We start from the raw sequence: 21811 nt of genomic DNA, 5'->3' as shown, positions 1-21811 counted from the left end.
GCAGGGGCAGTGTCTGTCTGTGAGGTGGGTGCACTTTGCAGAGTTTTCTGTTGGGGAAGGGCCTCCTGCCTCCCTGGAGCTGGGCTCCAGTCGGGTCTGGCTTTTGTAAATGTGGGCTGTGTAGAGATTCAGTATGTGGCTTCCTTGGTCTTATGTGTTTGGCTGGTTGACTCGGTTGTCTCCCGTCCCTTCTATGGGAAGCTGCATTTCACCATTTGTTCCACCCATTGTTGGTCGTGGGGTGTCGTTGTTGAGGCCAGTGGGATTGATGTGGGTTATGTATAATCTGACTGACTTGTTTGTACCCCCAGCGCTCACCCGTGTACCGACCCTTTTGTATCCAATACAATTTGGTTATTGGTTCATCTTTATGCTGGCTCTGTCCTTTGTGCTAGGCCTAATAATTGGCAAAACAGCATTGCAGAACAGACTTGCCCTAACACGTGTTTCAAGGCATCGCTCAAAATACTGATCTGGGTTTAAGGCCATTTCACAACGTCAGTAGGCTCCACCAAATTTGAAAGCTGCAGTAACTTTAAGCCACAGCCATACCTGTGTGCTTGCGCGTGTGTGAAAGTATGGCACGTGCTAAATTGCACGGAAGCCGTGACAATGTGCAACTTAGTGATGTGCAGTATCTCCACCAGAGCAAGCAGATGGGAGCTTCAGGGAGGAAGGGGAGGGTGCATTCAGGAGGAGAACGACGTGCTGCTCAGGGGAAGGGAAGTGGTTCCGGCAAAGGTGTGCATGCTACTGCTTTGGAGACCTGTGAACTGGAGAATTACTGCTTCATCCGTTCAGAAGAAAAAGAAAAATCCAGGCAAGAGCACCACCTCCCCATTTCCGGGGTAAAGGGCCTTATTTTCCTGCTTAGGCAGTGAGGTAGGTGACTTATGAACTAACTTGACTTCACAGAATCTTTCTGAACAAAGCGAATCTCACACCGATATGTGCAGATCACGGTTTCCCCCTGACCTTCAAAAGACTACGTTATTCATAGAATTACAATGAAAAGTTTTGCCCGCTGGTATTGAGAACGAAATTCTCTAAAGGCAATGAACCAGTCCCAGTGGTTCTCACATTTCTAAAAGCAAGTCACCTCCCTAACCTTGGCTGAGACTGCCTCCCAAAGCATTCCTGCAGCTCGGTCTACTTGTGGCATAACCCTTCTGCCAGCCACCAGTCCCCTTCCTGCTGCCCTTTCCCCACTGGCTCCTGGAGCTGACTTTTAGTAGCTTCTGTGACAGGACATGCTGTATTTATTAGATTCACGGGCTGCTAAACACCCCTGCCAGCCAAGGGAGACTCTTGAATGTGATGAAGGTGCTATACTACCTTCAGAGTTCATCCCATTTTTGTGCTGAGTCCCACTTAGGAGATAGGGGTTCCCTTCCTGCATGTTTTTGCACTAACAAAGCAGCGGCTGTTTTCTGATTTGTAGGCAGAAACTTTTACATGTTGGCAAGTCCTTCCATTTGCAATAGTAGTATGTCAGCAGCTGGAAGTAGCTTTGACATAAGCATATGGAGAGTCAAAAAACGAAGGGGAGAGCGACAGTTTAGAATTACCTTTCTTTGCTTTTTGTTATGTTGTGTTTTCTCTTAAGGTCCAGGTTTCCCTTCATCTAGAAGTTCATACACCTACTGCGAGGGAAGATCATGTTCTTCCCGCACCTGCTCCTGACTCGGGGATTTGCTCCAATTAGGACTTTGACAGGGCTGTTGAATTTTAAGTCAACTGAGCTTATACTGACTTTATATTGAGTCATACAAGTCCCCTTTTCTTTTTTTACATTTAATAAAAATATTAAGACGTGATTTCAAACAACAAACAGCATAGGATGGAAAGAAACCTGGCTTGGTGTGTCTTTAATTCGGTGAGTTGTGTATTATGAGCCGTGTCAGGTCACTGGGAATTAACTTGGTTGGTCAATAAATACAGCAGACCGCTCACTTCTGTGTTTTCTTTCTCGTACTGTGTGCATCAGAAAGCTCAAGAAATTAAAGAAAAAATCCTGAAAGGCAAAAAGAGGCAATGGTTATGAAAGACCTACACCTAAGAAAATAGGCCACAGGCAGGTTAGTTGCAGGAGTGTTTGGCGAAGAAATAGCAGCAGGTTGCTGACAAACTCGTGGTGCAGCGAGTAGATTCCCTCTCCACGTTTTAAGGTTTAAGCCTTGAAATGAGACCTGAGAGAAGTCTGTGGGTATTCTCCTCTTTCCTAAAACTCACCTGGTGAGCGGCAAAGTCTCCCTTCGCTGCTAGAGGGGACCATCGGAGGCCCTTGCTTGAGAGCAGCCTGCAAGAAGCCGGCTGCGCTTAGAGAGCAGCTCCGCAGCAGAAAGGGCGACGGGCGAGCGGCCCCCCGGCACCAGCAGCGCGAGCGCGGTGGAGCCAGGGACCCTCTGCCCTCCGGGCTCTCTGCCCCACACAGCAGGTTTCCTTCCAGTGCCACCAGCGAGGGGGTGCGGGCGTTCCTGGTGGCACCCCAACCCTTTCCACTCCCTGAATGGCACCAAGGGACACTCCCTCCCTCCCCTCCACGCCCATCCCTGCACCCTGCCACAGCCAGAGGTGAAAGGCAGCTGTTGTCCCCTCTGCCTGGCACTCCACCAGCCTCTCTAGGCTCCTGGTGCTGAACAGCCTCCAAGCGGGCAAGAGAGCAGCAGCGGCAGAAGGTGAGCAGCAGTGCCTGTGCTGCTGGGCGGGAGGAGCTGTGCTGGGCACAGCGCCCAAGCCAGAGAGACACTCACGGCATGGCGGCGGCTCCGCTCCTTCTCCAGGAGTTGGCGTGATGGCGTGAGGGTCACTCGGGGCCTCTTGGCTCCTAATGGTGTCCTGTGCACCAGGAAGGGACAGGGAAAGAGCTGGGTTAGCCCCAAGCTGCCTCGGCAGAGAAAGCTGGTCATCCATGGTGCTGTCAGCACTTTGACTGTCCTCCCGGTTCCTTCTCCTTCCCCCGGATTCCTATGCCGAGCTTGACCTCGTACGGTCGGTACGGAGTGGCGCCGTGGTCACAGCTGGGGTCAGCTCTTCCCCTTCACCCACCCACTGGGGAGCTGAGGCGAGAGTTGGGTGAGGACAGCCACCCCCCAGGGGCTTCCTCATCCTCAGACTGAACAAATGCCACCTCCAGGCCCCAGTTACCTCGGTGGCCTCCAGGGGAGTCCAACAGCCTCCAGTGGTACTTGGTGGTCCTCGGCGGTCCTCAGGGGTCTCCAGCACTCCTCGATGGGCCTCGGCGGGCTCCAGTAGGCTCCAAGAGACTCCTCCCGGACAGAAGATGGCATCGGGGGAGGGCAGGAGCTTGATGGAAGCCAGGCCCTCTCCTCCCCTCTCCCTCGGGGCTCACTACACAAGAGATGGCACCTCTGCACGAGGGGCGGTGGTGGGGATGGGAAAGAAGGGCCCACGCAACCCTCGACCATCAACCAAAGAACTGCTTATTGGCGGGAGATGTTGCGGGTGAGCCTGCGGGACGTGCACAGAGTTTGCTCTCGGTTAAACAGGGCTTTCCCCTTGTCAACCTGGGTTGGCTATGACCAGTGACGGCCCTGTCTCTCAGATGTTTTTCAGTAACTCCCAGAATGACCGCCATAATGTTCCCTGGCACTGAAGTGAGACCGATAATTTGGAAACAATACATTTGTAGGGCTCAGCACCTTTATGACAATAATTTTACCCCATTGAAAAAAAAAGGAGCGTCACGTTATTGATGTTATAGCTTAAAAAACCCAGAAGGTAAGGCACCGCCAAAGCACGAAGGTGGGCACGCACATGGAATGTTTCCGAAAAAGAGCCTCCTACTAAAAGGCAGAGGCCAGGAGAGGTAACAGGAGTGCAGATGCAGTCGCCAAAGTGCCAAATAAGAGAGGCAGGAAGCATTTTTATTCTCTTGTTGTTTATTGTGCCTGGTCCACCTCCATGGGCTCCACACTGTCCTTTGGTGCGGTGTCAGGCCAGGGCAGCTGGTAGGGAGCCCGTAGATCCACCTGCAAAAGGATTAAGCTTTAGAACACTCTTTTTTCCTTAGGATGTTATTAATAGTAGAAATAATTAATAATTAGCTATTGTCTTACAGGTTGGATTAATAGAGCACAGGTGCACTAGAAACAATATTGACAGCACAACCCAGTATGCACAGGTGCTCCCAGAACAATACTGATAATTTAATGCATATGCTGCTTACTGGTCCCCTGTACAACCCTCATCATGCCTGGTTTAAAACCCAGTCAAGGCAAATCATTCAAGATTCACCTTAGGCATTAAGTTGTAGGCATGACAAAAGATAAGTGATTAACTTGGGATAAGTTGGAGCTGTGGACTATAATGGCCTTTTGAAATGGATGATGAATTAGTATTGTATGACATGTTATGAAGAATCATGTAAGACGCTTTTTGTCAGGTGCTGCCACTCACTGAGGTGATGGTCCAACTCTGAGTTGTTAATCAAGCAAGCCTAGAGATACCCAGAGTCTGGTGAAATCCTTTAACACACCTCCATGGGCTCCACGCCGTCGTTTTGTGGGCTGTCACGCCTGGGCAGCTGGTAGGGAGCTGCTGGATCCACCTTCGTGGCTTGCACGCTGTCCTTTGGTGGGCTGTGAGGCCTGGGCGGCTGGGAGGGAGCTGGCCGTGTGCTCCTGAGGTACTGCTGGAGCTGTCTGAAGCAAGGGGTCCTGGATAGCTGGGGTACTTCGCAGACGACCCCTGTGGTAGATCCCACGGCCGCTGCTGATGATTCTTGAGGTGGATCCACCTCCATGGGCTCCACGCCGCCGCTGGCTGCGCTGTCACAGCTGGGCCTCACACCATGTCTCGGCAGGTAGTCACCCGTGCTCTTCCCCCGTGTGCCCACGGCTGTGTGCTGGCCCACGCTGGTTCCATGAGAGTGGACAGCAGTTCTCCTGGCGCGAAGGGCGACGATGTTCCTCCTCCTCCTCCTCTCAAGATCCTTCAGGCTCCTGGGAGGTGCCCTCGTCTTTGCCGGTGGTGGGAACCTTGTCTCTACTCCGGCTGAAGGTGCTGTGTGGGCACGGGCCTCGCTGCTCCGGCCGCTCCCTGGCAGGCACACACGCTTGGCCCCCACGCCGTACCCTGGCGGGCCTGCAGCCAGGTGCCGCTTGCAGTCAGTGCGAGTAGCGGGCTCTATCGCACCTGTGGCATGAGGGGTGATGACGTTCCTCCTGCACTGCCACTGCTTCCTCATCCCGGGAGGCTGCGGGACGCGGCTCTGTGCTGCCCAAGGCAAAGGTGGGCGGCCATCTGCCTCGCTGCTCCGGCTCCTCCTCCTTCCAAGCATGCTTGGCTTCTGAGGGCCTGGAAGCTCGGCAAGTGGTGGCTCAGCTGCTGGGTCCCTGGTTTTACAGGGCTCCGTGGCGTCGTGACGTCAGCTGGTGACATTGTGACGTCAACTGTTACTATGGCCAAGGGGTGCGGCCAGCTGTGGCGGGGCTGGGCGTGGCGGCCTGTGGCCTGAGAGATGCCCAAAGGTGGGAGAAGCAGGAGGGTCGCGGGGGCTGAGGGCCCCTTTCCCGGGGCTCACTCCCACCCACCGGCCATGGTGCTTGCCCAAGAGAAAGGCTGCCCCTTGGGCACAGGGACTGCCCTCCGCCTCCCCTCGTGAGCCCCGGGCTCCAGCCCCCCCCTCATCCCGTGCCCGGGTTCCCCCCGACGAGGCGGTGGCAACCATGTTCCAGGAGGGTCGGGGGTCCTCAGCGACCTTCCACCGAGCCAATGCCCGGGAAGTGGCACAGCCCCCCGCGCTCGGCACTGGCTGAGAGGGGGCAAAGCATCCAGACATCCCGCCGGCGGGCAAGGGAGGCCCAGCCGGCCTGCGCAAGGCCTGCCAGCTCTCCGTAAAGACTTGCTGATTGCCAGCTCCCCTAGTCAAATAAAGATCTGACATACCAGTAACTGTTTAAAAAGGTTGGGGTTGCAGAAGCACCAGCGTACATACGTAATTGCATGAGTGCCGTATGCAATTAAAGGACTAGGCTCTCAGAAGCTACGGTGCAAATCTGCTTCTGTGTTACGCTCTGCCAGTGTGCACGGCCCAGAGAACACAACTCTTTGTTTCAGCATCACATTATGCACTTGCATGATCTCATCAATTAGGGATAGTCGACTGCAAAATTCCTACAGACTTGGTGGCATGCTTGACCCAAACCATGTGTGTACAATCATGCACACTTTTTCACGGTTTCAGGCAAATTTGGGAAAAGAGTAAAGATTATCCGTGAGCAAACCCAATTGTTTTCTGAAATTTTCTTTCAGTATCTGTTTTTCTTGGAATTATTCTTGGAATAACTTCTTTAAGTCATGTTTATGTAAAGTAGTATATAGAAGACTCCGTTTACAGAGAACAAGGCGTTTCGATACAAAACAAGAAGGAAATACATGTGAATATATATACTCCTTTTTTTTTTTTTTTTTTTTTTTCATGTAGAAGAATATTAGGAAAAAAAAAAAAGAAAGGAAAATTGAAGGACTCTGCCTTAACCTCCCAGAGACCCTCAGTTCCCCAGGTGGGATACTCCCCATCCCCACTGTCCCCTGCAGGGGTCTGGGGGAGGTCCCAGTGATTTCACACACCCCCTCCTTCAAACCCCATTTCCCCCATTGGGATCCCCAAAGCCCTCCTCCCCATCCCTACTTTCTCCTGCAGGAGCTTTGTGGGGGGATCCCAGCACTGTCACCCCCCGACACTTCCCAATTGCCCCACACACTGTGTCCCTGCTCTCCCTACCACCCCCTGCAGGGATTTTTTGGGGGTGTCCCACTGATGTCACACCCCTATCTCTGCACCCCCAAACTCTCAAGGATACACGGGAAGGGGGGGGGGGGCATTCCAATGCCCCCCACAACCACCCACCTCAGATTTGGTGAGCTTGTTGTCATCCGTGTGTGTTCCCCACCCCCAGTAAGGGGAACACACCAGGCTGATGAGGAAAGCCACCAACGGCCTCCACTGGTACATCCACGGCATCGACCAAGATGGGGGACACAGAGACAACCCGGGGTGCCCATGGGGACACCCCCCCCCCCTCCCCATCCCTTCATCTCTTTTCCATCTTTGAAATACTCTACTTTCCTCCTGATAGCACCTGCTATGTCATTAATTTGACACCAAGCCTACAGGTGGGATTCTGAGTCGCGTAGCTTCCTTTCTGGAACTCTTTTGGACGTAACCATAATTGTACATCTTTTGCTTTTTTGATCCGTGTTTTTGTCCTCAGGGCAACCCTTAGCATTTTTGCTACCTTTCTTTTCAGCAGTCCCTGATCCACACGGTCAGAAGTGCCCTACGCAGAAGAATCAGCTCGACGCCAACAGAAGACCTTGGACCTAAATGCAAAGCTATGGTAACACTTACATGTAGCGTATAAACTGAAAACGGTAGGATTATTGTGGAATTTATAATTTGAATTAAAGGAATTTGGTGCAATTAACAGAACATCAGAGTATTAATAATAGTCACCTTTAAGCTCGTTTTACAGCAAATGGTTAGTCATAGTTAGGCAGCGTCCTCTGGGGCAAAATCAACTGCCCAGCACAAAAACATAATCCTGCCCTGCGCCTTGTGCTTTCTTCACAAGCAGGGCTAAGACAGGAGATTGGCTCATGGACTCCTTTAATCTAAAAGCAATTGATGCCTTTGGGAAGATTTTCAACACAGGAACATCCCCTTTGTTCAAGTCAAACATCTCCGTGGCGGGATCGCCTCATTCGCAAGGTCCTGTGAGCCTCCTGGGAACGCTGCAAGATTAAAAACGATCTCTAAGTGACAAGAGGGAGCCTGTATTGAATACTAGCTGGTATTTCAGAGGTGATGTGTGATTCCCCCAATGCATTCATCGGTCCTTCAGCTAACATCATACTGAATATTCACCTCTCAGGCTCAGAGAGTCCTTCCTGCAATTGCAGCTGAAAGGAAGGAACAATGTCTAGGTGTTTGCCACAGACAAATACACATCAGGATCCCATAATGCACCAACGCACTTCCGGAAGAAGAAATTCTCATGCAGAAACATACTCTCAGTATAAAACCACCATTCCGGTAACTGCTTGATACAATTCCATCTGTCTCGTAAAAGCAACAGGTCCCTCCCCGCCTGTGTTTCAGACCCCCCCGACGGCCCCGATGTCACTGCTGCTCTGAGCCGACCCAGGGCAGTTCCACACGCAGCCTTAGGCCATTTTGATTACAGTAGGATGTTGGGGTTTTTTTTCTACTGCTTCTAGAAGGGTTGAAAGTGTACTTCTGAAAACATTGCTGAAAGAGCATGTTGTTTTACCCTAATAAATTACGCACAAAACGTTCTGTCTCTCTATTTTGACAGCAGAGCCAAGAAGACCTGCAAGTCAATATAAAAGGAGAATGCTAATGGACACAGGAGAAAGAGATGAAGCGAGTACTTCAATTTATTAAGGAAAATCTAAACTCAAACAAGGGAATTATCAACAGGAAAATCCAAAGCTGATAAAATGACAAATTCTGAAAATAAGATGGAGGAAGTACACTATTGTGGGTGCGTATGCCGGGTCGCAAACCGTCTGCATCACTGACAATGTAAAAGTGTCATCAGCATTCAAGTTAGAAGATTAACAATTTCTAAATTAATGACGCACTTGTGTTAGAAGACTAATGGCATCTAGATTAACGATGGCTATAAGTGAAAGTATTTTTACTCATTAGGGAAGGAAAGGATAAGAAAGGAATCTGTAGAATAAGAAAGCAGAAATTTATCTACCAGTTGGGCACGCTTAGAAGCGCTTGTTGAAAGTGCTGAGAGGAACGAGTTTTTGAAATGAGCGTGCGCCAGAGCAACACACAGATTTGCTGTCACACGAATATATAAGGACTTGTTTTTCTAATAAAGATGGGAGCTTGACTGTTAACCATATTGGTGTGTGTCTTGTCTCACAGCCTCGTCCTGCAAATAAGGCGGTTCCTGCTACACACTATAACATTTCAAAATCCCAGTAGCCTTCAATAGATGTCCCAAATTTAATCTGTTCTGAAAATCTGGCAGATGGAATTATTTTTATAGACTGTGTTTTAAGGCATAATTCCTAATATGAATAAATACCATTGGGTTTACTTAGCTGTTTCAGAGGACTTTTAATGTAAACAACAATAGTGATCCATTCTCAAAAGTAGCTGTTTTGGTGTAAAAGCCAGATTTTTAGATGGTTTAGCTGTTTGACGGATGTTTGGGGGCTCAGTCTGAGTGTAATCGTGAGATTTTGCCAGTTTAGCAGGGCAGCAGAACTGTGTTAGGAACTAAATGAGCTTCACAAGCAAACTCTCAGAATTGACTGAAATCCTTTTTACACACAGTTTGAACTAAAGTATAGAAGATTGGGTAAAGACCAAGAACAAAGTGAGAGGGAGACTGGCAAGAAGGATACTTTAATATTCCTTTCTGAAGAAACAAACCTCACACCCAGTTGTTACAGAGATGTAACTTCTATCTTTGTCTCGGGCATTTTCCCATTTTTGCATTTACCTGACCTTTGCTCATTCTTAGAACATAATCGGTTTTGGAGGAGAGCCCTTCAAATTTCTTTCTGTAGCACTGGGATCCAGCACTCATCTGCAACTGTGAATGTAGAAGTGTTTTTCTCCCTTGGAGCCTTTTCTTCATTGTGACTGTTCAGAACGTGCGGACGGATCAGATACCTGCCAGGGTGCCTTCGAGATGAAATGATTCTACCGTTCTATGAGAAATACAGCCATACAGTTCTCTAGCCTACTTTATGGAGAGTATCTTGCATAAACCTCAGGTGGTAATGATGTAATTGTTATCCTATTTAGAAATCTAATTTGTAAGCATTTAAATTTAGAGGGGCTCTACTGATTGTAAACATGCACGCAGTTGGGCCTCACTTTCCTGAAACGAGAGAAGGAAAATCTAGAGTACCTGGTTTAGCTGAGAGTTAGAAAATGTAAAAAAAAAAAAAAACAGACAAGAAAAAAAATCAAGGACTAAATGTTTTGAAAATGTTTCCTGCCCCCTAACTAGACATCACAGTTTCAAATTGTAGTACATGATGCCTTGCAGCCACATGTTCTATGTCGTCTGCCTGAGGCAATATAAAATCTTACTCCGAAGGATATTGTGTCCAGTGAGATAAGGCCCGGCCTAGCCGTTATCTCAGAGGGCAGCAACAAGATCTCAGGTGAACAGCCCTTTTGTCTGACAGCGGCAATGAGGAATAGCGTTGGCTTCTTTGGGAAAATCCTGTAAGAGCTCAAATGACCAAAACGGGGTGACTTTTCCATGGGTGGAGGTGCAGGGTGTGCTGAGCCAGTCACAGGCCCATTCAGTGCTGCACAACTTGGGGCTCCCAGCATCTGAATGGTCGTAGGATTATTTACACTGTCCTCCTTCTCTTTTGAATGGGATCTCAGAAACCAGCATCTGAAGAGATGCTTGATAGAATCTGAGTGCCTTTCCAAACCGGGATCATAAAGGTTTAGCACCTCCTGATGCAATTTCACCCACCTCCCCACCCCAAAAAGGCACCCCAACAAGCCAAAGGCAAAAGAAAAGAATTTTCTAGCATCTTAACATGCTGATATGCCCAGCACAGGATCGGGCTGAGAGAGAGGCCCAGCTCAAGGGAAAGACAGAGAAAAGCAGGAGGAGAAGGACGTGGCCACGAGGGAGATACTTGGCTGGTCCTGGATTGTTGTGGAACCACAGCCTCAGTACATTGTTCTCCTCCCTCTTCACTGGAGCTTCTTGCAGAGAAGTTACAAATCTTGTTCACTTGAGCCATCAATTGCTCAGCCCCCAGAAAGTCATAGCTGCTAAGAAATACCTCCTCACTGCACCATAAATACAAGGGTCAATGAGGTATTACCCGTTCCTGGGAGGCATTAAGTACTCTCGACTGAAATCAGAGGAACAGACAGGCATCAGTGCTTTGTGTCATCAAATCCTTGTCTAAGATTTCCTTTTCACAGCCTCAACAGCGTTAAGATCCACAAAAATACGAAAAACACACGCGTGTTTCCCCGATCAGGGGTGCATCCCCCATTATAGGGCTTAATCCTCTTCTGTCTGGTTGTCTCTGTCATTAGGGCCCCAAAGAGGAGTCAAAGGAAACTGAGGATATTCTACGCTTCGTGCGGTGGGGCCCTAATGATTGCATTTCTCTGTTTGCACATACTCACTGCATGACAAATCCCCCACACTGGCTGAAACTATCATGACTATCAAACTATAAGTCCTGAGGTAACGAGCCAAAGCTCCGAGGCAGAGGGCTGCTGAAGGAGAGCTGAACTTGCCCTGCTATTACATGTGCACGTACATCATCTGCTGCTGAACTGAAAGGCCCAAGGGAAAGAAACGATTTGTTGCTTTCACCTTATACTGATCAAAATATACTAATGTTTTTCCAGATGGTAATTCTCAACGGTCATCAGACATGTCCTGTAGGTGCATCATATCAGATAGCAAACAGATTAGCAGTGGTACCTCCTGTATTTTATTAAAAGCTTGCAAAGCTTCCAGCCTGAGATCCCCCATTCCTGAAAAAAACTTCTATGGCTAAATTTAAATCATTAACTGCCAGCATCTTAGCAGCACTGATATTTTAATGAAGCTATTTATTCATTAAGGTAGCAAAATCCATCTCAAGTTCAACACCCAAATGAGAAAAAAAATTGGTCGTTGTAAAATAAAAACTGAGCAAAACTTACTTGGCAATTATAGAGATTGCTTAAAATAGAAGGGTCTTGACAATTTCCTCCTAATGAAGACATCTGCTGAAAAAAAGTGCCCTTGTAGGGCAAGGCGTTATGTTAACGTATTTATTTTTGAAAACAAATGAATCTGTAAGTGATTTAACTCTCTCTGCAGTCCCTAGGGGTCAGTGCAGCCACAGGAATGGGCTCAAACACCGCCCCAGAGCGACCCTTCGGTAGCGTGCACTTTAGTCCAGCTCTCCAGAGCCAAAGCCTCTCTGCGGTGTTCTGCAGCGGCTTTAAATTAAGAGAAAAGGGTGCAGTAGGCTTGTTATGCTTCCTCATGGCCAACTCAGGGGAGAGGAACAGCGACTCTCATTCAAAATCGCTAAAGAGCTCTTCTGGGTCTCTTAAAACACAGTGATGGCATCACCCTACTTCTCCCTCATCCAACAGGTTTTCCAAAAGGCATTTCTGTTCCCTCCTGGGCTGGAGAGCCCTCAGCACAGCTTCTCCTCAGGGAATGGTAGAAGTTCTATTGGTTCTCTTAGATAAGATAGAAAGTAAACCATCTGAAAAACACTCTTGTTATTCAAGAAATTGGCCAAGACAATGTGAGCATGCTCTGGGTAAAAAACAAAGTGAGAAAGACTGTGAGCCTTCCTCCCAAAGACCCCCAAAGACGACCACCAGGAGGCAAAGAGCAGGTGCAAAGATAACATAAACTGTTGACATCAGCACTTCCAACTAACCCAGCCTTACTCATGCATATGTATGTTTGTGTTATGTAATCCAATGAATATGGATATCCACACTCTGAGTTTTTGGTAAAATGTTCGGTGGGTGTGCAAGCTTTGTGGAGAAATCCCCTTGCACCCCAGCGCCAGAGTAAACATCCCTGCTGTATAACTCTATTCGAGTTGTAGAGTCTTTTTTCCGCGAATCACAGGCTGCTCTGTGCTGGGCATTTGAGACAGTTGCATCTTCTTGAATGTTAACAAAATGCCCGTTTGAAAATGGAATTAATCATCGCAATAATTGATAAGGAAGAATTCATCAACACTGAAACAAAATCAGGCTCCTGTCCAGAACACTTGTGTAGTTCAATTTGTCTGGTTTTTCCTCCCATCACCTTCAGGATCCTGTTTCTCATCCCGATTTCGTGTAGCCATGCAGACCGACTTCCTTCTTTGTCCCTGGTTTTCTCCCTGTGAAATATGTTTTCTGCATTTGTCTGGTTTCCATGGAAACACATTTAAAAACTTCTTGAAGGTTCCCCCCCTTTCAGGAGGTGCCTGTGGCTGCAGTGATGCTGTGCGAAGGAGGTGGGACAGGGCTGGTGTCTGCTCCAGGTCAGAGTTTCCACCCCTCGTGTGCTGCGGAGAGGCAGGGTGAGGTGGACTTGCAGTGGTAGCTCGGGTTTGGAGCAGAACCTGGTCTTTGGGGAAAATGTGAGTTACCCTGAAGTGACTCCCTGTCCCTAAAGCTGGCGGGTGGCCTGCAGCCTGTGTGTGCCCTGTGCTGAGGAGCTGGCTGGGGGGGCTGTCAGGGGAGCGGAGAGTTCCGACAGCACCTTCCTGGGGCGCTGGCTGGGACAGGCTGGGGAGGTCTTCAGCTTTGTGTGTGATGGTCAGGGGAGGCGATGCAGCAGGTGGAGCCGGCTCGTCTCTGCTTGGCTTTTCGAGGCAAAGTGCTGGTGTGGTTTTAGGTTTTAGGACAGTTAACTGAAATTTTGTTTTATAAAATATTGCGGATCGATACAAAAACTTCAACACCTCAAAATGGCAGTACTCAGAGGTTGGCTGCATCTGGATCCAAGTGATGCTCCTCTGTCCTTAAAACTTATGGAAGGCAGCTTGCAGGTGTCAGTAATGCTGCTGCTGAGGGGAATGGGTTTTCCAGACCTGGGGAGCAGATTCTTACCCTGTCGATACTGCGTCTGCACTGTGAAAGCTTGTGCACAGTAATGCCTTTCTATCTGTCCCTTCTGTTTCGAGCTCTGCTGTCAGTTATTTAATACCCTACTCTGGTTACTGTTGTCATGGTCCTGTTTTTCTTCATCCTTCACTGACCTTGCTGAGCAGCAGGCATCTGAAGGTGGTGATGAAAATGTGGTGGATCAGAAGAGGCAGCAGGACCACTGACAGTGAAAGATTTGTCAGGTGTTTGGTCTCACAGGAGAAGCAGCTGAGATGTTTCAGAATGGTGACCTGTTTGAAGATGGGTCAGACAGGGTCACCAGTACATCATGAAGTTTAATTTTGCATTATAAAGGGATTTTCCACTCCAAACATCAGGCAAGTAGCGGTTATTTCTTGATATATTAAAAACAGTTAGAATTTCCTCTACTACTTTTGTCATTCAAGGTGTTGAATTGGCAGTTGACAACCTGCTTTCTGACTTTTCCTGCCTCATGGGGTTTGGGGGCTTTGGGAACCCTTTTCCTTCTTTCCTTTCCATCAGCCCATTTACCATGTGCTGTACTATCAGGTTGTTTGGAACTCCGGCCTCTCTTCAGTATTTTCTGGCTGAAACACTTTGGTTTGTACAAGCGTCTGTCTGGATGTCACCTCTGACTTGCTCTGTTTGTATTCAGCTGACAGACCAGAAAGTGGAACAGGCATCGGTGCTTCCCAGGTAACCCCCTCCTACCACCCCAGGGAGCTCCAGGTGGCTTTAGGGGACCAGACCTTACCATTCCTGTTAACGTAGGTAACCCTGACTGAGACTAGGACGTGCCCTTTCTGTGTTACTGCTCCAGCGATCACCTTTACTTTTTCCAGGAAAGAGAAACAGAAAGAGGTGTAGCACAACATACCCCAAAAAAATCAAACTCTTCCTCCTGACTTTGTGACAAGAGCCAGTTCAGCCAGAATCACTGACATGCTGACTCTCCTCTTCTGGCTGGCACAAGTCTGGCAGCCTGTGTCTCCAAGTGCTTCTTACTGAAAAGGCCCCGGGGCAGACGTTAGCACTTTAGAGTACCTTATCTACTTGGAGCAGTTGCTAACCAGCCTTAATGTTGTTGATGTCCCCAACAATGCCACCCCGTGTTAGGGCCCCATTTGCGATGCCCCAGGTACAGTCCACAGTAAGTGACTTTGCTGTTTTCCTCACCATCATCGTCATGGTACTCATGGACTTGGATCACTGGACGGGGATCCCGTCCCTGAAGCTCCACGTCCCACATATGTTCAAGGTAACGGGGAGGGGGGTGGCGGGCAGGGAGCTGGTTTCAGCTCTTGGGGATGCCACAAGGGGATGTCAGGGCAGGACAGGGCTGAGTCTGGAGGAGGTGCTGGTGGTGTGACCATCTCTTCTTTCACCTCCAAACGTATTACTTCCTTCTGGAAATGAGAAGACAGCCCCAAACTAGATACCTGCAGAAGAAATATCTGTAGGTGCTTGCACAGAGGACACTGGTGCTGCTGAACCCCACGGGAGAGAGGGACATGAAGCCAGGGCTGGGAGATGCTCTGACACAGGGAGGGAGGAAAAATCAAAGCCAGGGAAGGGGCTGGGCTGGGAAATGATGCTGATGTGTGAGCTTTGTTGCAACCTGCCAGAGATGACAGCAGGTGGTTCGTCAACCCCATAGGACCCAACCCTTAGTGGATGGTGTTGGCTGTGCTCATCCCAGCTCTGTTCTGCACCATCTTGATCTTCATGGACCAGCAGATCACTGTCGTTATTGTGAACAGCAAGGAGCACAGGCTGAAGGTAAGGGGCTGCAAGAGATGACCCCAGCCCACTCTGGGCTGTAGGAATGGGGAGAAGCTCCTATTCCAAATGCTTTGTGAAGGTCTTGCTTTGGGACAACATCAGGCTGCGGGACAGGATGCTTTCCTGAATTAATGATGAGGCAGGAGGCAAATGACAGGGGAGTTCAGATGAGCAATCTTTTGGAGCCCCAAATTAATCTTGGAGAAATATAGAAGCATGTTTCTGTTTTAAAATGTCAGCAGCTGCTGGGGGAACGAATTGTTTTGATGCGCTGCCAGGGATAACTGAGAGTCACATCTTACTTGCAGGTGGCGGAAATTTCTTTATGAACGAAAAAACCAGTCTCTCCAAATCCGTTTTGTATGAACTCCTGCCAGATTTTGCTGCAAGGTGCTTGCACAGAGGCTGGCTACATCCTTAGTCATTTCCAATTCTTGTTTTAAATTTTCAAGAAGTTGGCTTGTGCTCAGGTAGGGTTTGAGCCTGATGCAACGTTGTCCTTGCTCTTGTGCTGTGGGATTCTGTCTCTCTTGTTTTGCTCCCTGCAGAAAGGATGCAGGTACCACCTGGACCTTTTCATTGTGGCCGTGATGTTCGGGGTGTGCTCCGTGATGAAGCTGCCTTGGTTTGTGGCTGCAACCATCCTGTCCACCACCCATGTGAACAGCGTCAAAGCAGAGTCTGAGTGCTCAGCTCCAGGACAGCAACCCAAGTTTCTGCGGATATGAGAGCAGAGTGTCACTGGATTGATGATCTTTGTGCTTATGGACTGCTCCGTCTCCTTCACTTCTCTGTTAAAGGTAAGAGGAAAATGCAAAACACCCAACCACCGTGAGCTTTTTGGAGGTTATGCACGAGTAGTCACCTCTCTGCAGGGCTGAGAGGTTGTGGAGCAAAGGAGGAGGTGATCCCACACCTTGGGGCTTGACCCATGGTGAGAACCAGCCTCAGTTATGCTTTCCAGCCCTTCAGAGCCCAGTTTGCTGTGCTCGAGGCAAGCGAGCAATGCCACTGCTTTAACTTCCAGGCCCACTCATGTTTATGGGTTGCAACTAAGTGTATTCAGAGCCAGAACATGGCATATGGTAGCATGGGTGAAGTCACCTCTTTTCCTCCAACCTTTCTGGAAAAGAGGATTATTCTGATGAAAGAACTCCAAGGTTCAGCCTAAAGCAGAGCATTAGGTCACTTGCACGCACAGAATCTCTGATGGGGAGAATCTGACACCCCTCTAACCCTGTGGAAAGTGGAAAGCTTTAGGCAATTTTAGGCAGTGCCTGTAGAAGAGAGGGGTATACTGAAAATGCAATTTAACTCCCCAAATGATTGCCTTCTTTGTTTCCAGTTGATACCAATGCCTGTGCTTTATGGTGTCTTTCTCAACATGGGCATGTCATCGCTCAGAGGAACTCAGGTACAGACTCTTGTGAAGCATGTCAGCTCCCTGGTATTTCACCTCCGTAGAAGCAGGACAAAAGCAGCGGTGTGGGAAAAAACCTCTCCGAAAGCAAGCAATGACAATGTTTTGTGTAAAGGGAAGATTGGTGGAAGCACAGCAGGTGTAGAGGGCTGGGAGGAGCAAGCAGGTTCAGTGTGCTCTGATGCATGGTTTAGAGCTGGTCGGTGTTTGCTTCTGTGAAAATGGGGGAATTCAGTGCAAAAGGAAGGCAGTTTCTCCCACTGGTGGAAAACCTTGCTGCGGGATTCAGTGGGCCATGAAAGGCTATTGATAGACCAGCATGGAATAATGGCAATTTGGTGGGCAGCCCTCACGGTCAAGCTAGTTTATAGATGGAGTGAAGGGAAAATGGGTGCTGCTCCCAGGAGGAATATAGTGGGATCCAAGATTTCTCATTGCACGCGAGGTCCTGAAAACTCCCCCCACATCTCAACAGGGCCAGAAACTTTCTGCAGTCCCAAGGTGGCCACTTCTCACTTTTATTTTCCAGTTCTTTAACCGCCTGAAGCTGTTTTGGATGCCGGTTAAACACCAGCCGGATTTCCTCTAGCTGCAGCACATCCCCTTGCAAAAGGTGCATCTCTTCACCGTGATCCAGCTGATCTGCCTCGTCCTGCTCTGAGCCATCAAGGTGTCCCATGCCACCATCATCTTCCCCATGATGGTAGGAGCCAGTGCCACTTGGCAGCAGGATGCTTGCAGCTCAGGAGGGAGATGTAGCATCATCTCTGGCCTCACCACATCTTCCCTCTTACCCGTGAAGGTTTTGTCTCTTGTTTTTGTCCAGAAGATGATGGATTTCTGCTTCTCAAAGTGAGAGCTCAGCTTTCTGGCTGACCTTATGCCAGAAAGAAAGTTGTTGGATGGTGCCAAGAATGAAGCCAAAGGAGAAGAGGTAACGCTTGCTGGGTGCTTGGGGCTGGACATCACCCTCGGGCTGTGAGACCGCCTGTTTCTATCACAGCTTGTCTTGAAATGTTGGGGGAAGGTCAGGACTCAGCAGGAATAGATCATAATAGCCTGTATCTCGCATTACAACCTTTCTTCCTAAATTAGGAGGGAGCTTAACACTTGAATGGAGGTATAATCTTTAAAATGAATTATTTATAACAAAGATGATTATTATGGAAAGCTTTGCCCATAATGGTGTTTTTCACCTCCAGTGTTTGGAGTGAAAGGTCTTTACCCTGCTGCACTCACAGCTAAAGCTGCCGAGGGTCAGAAGGAGAGGGCAGCAGGCACTGTTTTTGCTGGCTGTTTAGTCAGGTCAATAATCCCACACTCAGAGAGACATCACTTATTTATTGTAGGTTTGCACAAGCCTGGGGGCTCGGCGGTTTCCCACAAATCAAGCACCTCAATGGGGCTTTTCGCACTATATTTATACACAGAACTTGCAGAGTTAATAATTTTCCAAGTCCATCCTCTCTAGGAGGATTGGTTAGTAATTTACATACCATTATAATAACTGCTGATACAAGGCTTCTACTACTATGTGTGTTCAGGGGAAGGGTCTTCACCTGGCCAAGGGTCTGCTTGACTTTTAGGCATGATTTTTCCTATTATTATGAGGGTAGTTCAGTGAAGAATACACTGACCTTGAGTTTGTTTGCCCAGTTGGCAATGTACTCTCTTCGAGATCTAATGCCTACAGGATGTCCTGGGTCAAAGGCAGCTGTCGAATTATTCTGCTGATGAGGGAGGCCTTTGGCTTTAACACAGTCAAAGAACATCTTGCTTGACCTAAGCATTGCTACACTGCTCTAAAAGTTTAACCTTCAACACCACTGCTTCAAAAATTGCAAAACCAGATCATGTCTCAATTATAAAAGTTTGCTGAGAACAGGACAGGATCTGGGCAGCGATACTGTTTGGTTGATGCTCAAGTATCTGCCGTACATTTCTGAGTGCACAGGGGACTGTTGCCAGATTCCGTAAGCAACAACCGTTTTCAAAAATACTTCATAGAAAAAGTTGGTTCAGTGCTTAAAGGGGAAATTCCCATATTACATTTCTTCTGACATTCTAATAGCTTTGAACATTTCAAAGAAGAGATGACTACTCCTTCTGAAAGGGAAAAGATGCACAGTGCTACTATTTGACTCCAATGGATTAAAATAATGTGCTAGCCTACAGTTTCAATTCATTGCAACTCCATCACTTTCTCCATCTTAAAACGCAAAGCCTCTAACAGGAAAGGAATGGGATTGCTATCTCAGTCCCAAAGGGAAGGGCGCTGGCAATTTACACTTCATGATTAACCAAGAACAGATAAAGAAGACTTAACGCCTGCAGGCCACTGACCCTCCTGCCATTTTCTGGGAAACTAAAAGGGAAAGGGCAGAGTTGCAAGAAAGCCCAGAACAGACAGACAGGCAGAGACCAAGGCTCTGAAAAGCTCCTGACAGAGCCTCTTGGACCTTTCTCATCTAGAAGTTAAGGACTCACAGGCAGGATAAACAGACTGTTACATGGGTTGAAAATTTGCTGGACCAGCAGGCTTAAAAACTGACTGACAGCATGGCACCCGGCTAGCAGCTGTAACAAGCAGAGCACTCAGAGGATGTGTACTGGGGCCCACATTGCTCAATAGTTTCACTAGTTGCTGGCATGGTGACACACAGCACACCCGGTGTAAACTGACAGGTGACACTCCACTAGTTAAACTGGCTCATACAAGAAACTGCAGGACCTTAACACAGACCTCTGTGACCTGGAGGATCACTGAGAATCCGGTTCATGAAGCTCAACAAGGAGATGTGCCAATTTTTGCAGCAAAGATAAACCAAGCCCATGCACTGGTACGGTTACCTGAAAAGCGGCTTCATGCCCAGCGTGCAGTAACCCAATCTGAACGTGCCCAGGAAAGATGTTGCATTCATTCAGGCCCGAGTGCTCGGTGGACTTTTCCACAAATCAAGCGCCCCAACGGCAGCTTTTCATGCTCCTTTTATACACAAAAATCAGAAGTTAGTACTTTTCCATAACACACCTATTAGATACTGATTGGTTAGTGATTAACATACAATTATAATACAGTTTACCTAACACTTCTAATACCTCGCATGCTCAGGGGAAGGGTCTTAACCTGGGCGGGGTCCTTTTAACCTGCGGGTGTGTTTTTTAGTACTATAATGAACGTAGTTCACTTTCAGGACATTCAAAAGTTGGTTTCATTGCCAAGTTAACTGATCGATTAATCACTTTGTCAGATTGTCAAATAACTCATTCTCAACACAATTCTATGCATTGTCTTTATGGTCCAGGACGTTCTAGTTTTTTTCTAAGGTATGGAGAACAAAGGCTATTCTTTATAAATTTCAGTGTCTCACCTGACCAATCTTATGATTATCCCCAGGTGTGCAGTAGCTGTAGCTGCTAGAATAATCATTAACTATGAGATTTAGTAGATATGAAGTATACTGTATCACCAGCAGAACAGGCACAGTGAAATACTTCATGCCCAGGAAACCAATAGCTGCCGACGTTTTTGCCATGAGAGGCTGGAAGCACTAAAACACTGAAAGTCAGACTGAGGATTTTTTCCTGCCTTTTGATGTTTAAGATCCTTTTAAGGAGCTGCTGGACTCTGAGATATGTATTTTTTGTTTTCTGCCGTCATTTAAATCAACCTCCTTAATTCTAAATTTCATTTTTTAATTTGTTGTTTCTAAAAGCATCATGTACAAGTAGAGGTAAAATACTAAGCAAGGCTAAAGCCTAAAGCTATTTGTAGCTGTGACCTAATCAAAGCAGAAGACCCAAGCTCCTAGAACAGGTTCTTGCTCCTCTTCCTCCCTCCTGCCACCACCCCAGGGCATATTCTCTGCAAACATCAGCCCTAGATTTCTGTGACATTTCTTATGCCATGCCTTTGTAAATGAAAGCGCTGCTGTGCCTTGGCTACGCTCCACTTCTCCCATTAGCAGAGGTGATGTTACATTACTTAGTTGGGAAAAAACTGCCACCATTGACCGTTCTCTGCTGAGGCAATTTAAGATAAGACCAGGATGTTGCCACAAAAGATTGTGCCTCCCTTGTTCCTGCCTAGGGTTCTGCAAACCTGCCCTGTGTGTAGTGAGACAGGAATGTTCTCAGTGAAAGGGTAAATCACCTGTCTTGGTAGTTTAAGCAGAAACTTCATGCTTACATTCCAGAACACACTTTCCCCTTTATGGTACGGATTGTATTCGCCTATTGGTAGACTCGGTAGAAAAAAAATCTGACAACTATTTCAGGCTTAACAAAAAATAACAGAATGGAAGAAATTGCAATTAAGTCTTGCTAGAGTTCAGACATCTACAATCCAACACAGGTTTGCCTTTTAATGTGTATTAATATCACACCACACACCCACCCACCCCCAAATTATTCCCAAATTGTAGCAGCAGCTATACCAACAAAGTTAAAACCAGCAGGTTTTGGTTCTCCATCAGATTCATTAAAATAAGATAGGAGGTGTAAAATTCAGAACTGAGACAGAGAAATCAAATAACAAAGACGATCTCGTATAGCCAACAATGTAAGTAGAGGACTTGGGCCTTAGGTGATATTCAGTCAAAACAGCATTCCATGACCCCCTGCTTTTTAATATTTTTTTTCCTTTTTTAAAGAGGAGCTTTGTCTCTCTGCAGTCTAAAAATACTCCAGCTACACCAGTCCTGTTCAGGGATCACACAAGAAGACAGAGGTGCCTGGGAGAGCTGAAGTGAAGTTAAGGTAAAACTCTAGAGCCCCTCTATTGGGAGGCTGCAAACATACCAAAGACTTTCAGGGTAAAGCTGCAAGACTGACACAGGCGTGCAGAGGGCCAGCCACAGTTACTGGTCATTATTTATTATGAACTTCACGTTTTAAATTACCATTACCTTTTTCCCCACAGTTTGAAATGGGTACCAGGCAGGTAACATTGCACTTGATGTACCTTTCCC

This window comes from Athene noctua, chromosome 3 (genome assembly GCF_965140245.1).
Source record: "Athene noctua chromosome 3, bAthNoc1.hap1.1, whole genome shotgun sequence".
Taxonomy (NCBI): domain Eukaryota; kingdom Metazoa; phylum Chordata; class Aves; order Strigiformes; family Strigidae; genus Athene; species Athene noctua.
The sequence above is the reverse complement of the archived record's forward strand: the minus strand, read 5'-3'. Positions refer to the sequence as shown.